This window comes from Theropithecus gelada, chromosome 1 (assembly GCF_003255815.1).
Source record: "Theropithecus gelada isolate Dixy chromosome 1, Tgel_1.0, whole genome shotgun sequence".
Lineage (NCBI taxonomy): Eukaryota > Metazoa > Chordata > Mammalia > Primates > Cercopithecidae > Theropithecus > Theropithecus gelada.
This window is the reverse complement of record NC_037668.1, coordinates 119,333,446-119,334,285: the sequence shown is the minus strand read 5'-3', so window position 1 is coordinate 119,334,285 and position 840 is coordinate 119,333,446. Positions and strand designations below refer to the sequence as shown.

The 840-nt window shown below is 31.7% G+C and overlaps 1 pseudogene; it reads right to left on the bottom strand.

The window, feature by feature from the left end:
* Positions 1 to 284: 284 nt before the first annotated feature.
* LOC112614962 lies at positions 285 to 394 on the bottom strand (annotated as a pseudogene).
* Positions 395 to 840: the final 446 nt, after the last annotated feature.

Sequence of the window (840 nt, the reverse complement as noted above, 5' to 3'; positions counted from 1 at the left end):
TATTTCTCTGCATCATGAGGGAGTTGGAATTATTTATTTTACCTAAGATTTTATTCATTTTTAGTATCCAGAAATGAAAGTATAGGTAAGAAACTTCTGAGAAACTTTCTCAATTAGGAAATATAAATCAACTGAGACATTCTGATCACAGGTTACTGAGGCCTAAAAATATTTTTCGGTTTAGATGCTAGGGTAATAATAGAAAATTTAAAAAAGTTTTTTGGTATGATTTGAAAATAATCATTTAGCTTTGCATTTAATTTGTATCCATTTTTCTATTTGCATATGTATCATTAGCCCCTAATTTCTAATGTTGGAGATTTTCCAGTTATGTGCTTTAAACTGATAAAAACAAATACTGCACTTGATCTTAGCCAAAAGGCTGAGGAGTGATGCAGTCATGTGCTTTCAGACCATGCAGGTTTGTGACTTGCTACAAAATCTCCGTGAGTTCAAAAAATTCAAAACATGTGGCAGCTCAGATGTTAGGTTGGGCGAAATAAAATATTAAAAAATTTGGAGCTGCTTAGAGGATGCTTTGCTATATATATTTTAACGTGATTTGTGTATATGAATATGTTGGGAAAGATGTCATTTGTGAAGTTGAAAGAAAAATCTTTATGCTTTAAGTCCACTCTGGATAGCAGTAGATATTACAAATAAATTGGGAATTTGTTCAAAGCCAGATATTTTAAAAATATATTTCTTCTGATTGTAATGTTTCAGTAACAACAAAAATCAGTGTTATCTGCTGTTCAAGGGAAATGGTGTGGTTTGTAGAAGGAGCTGGAGATCACATATAGGGAAATTCAGGCAAAATCACCGTATTCGATATCAAAT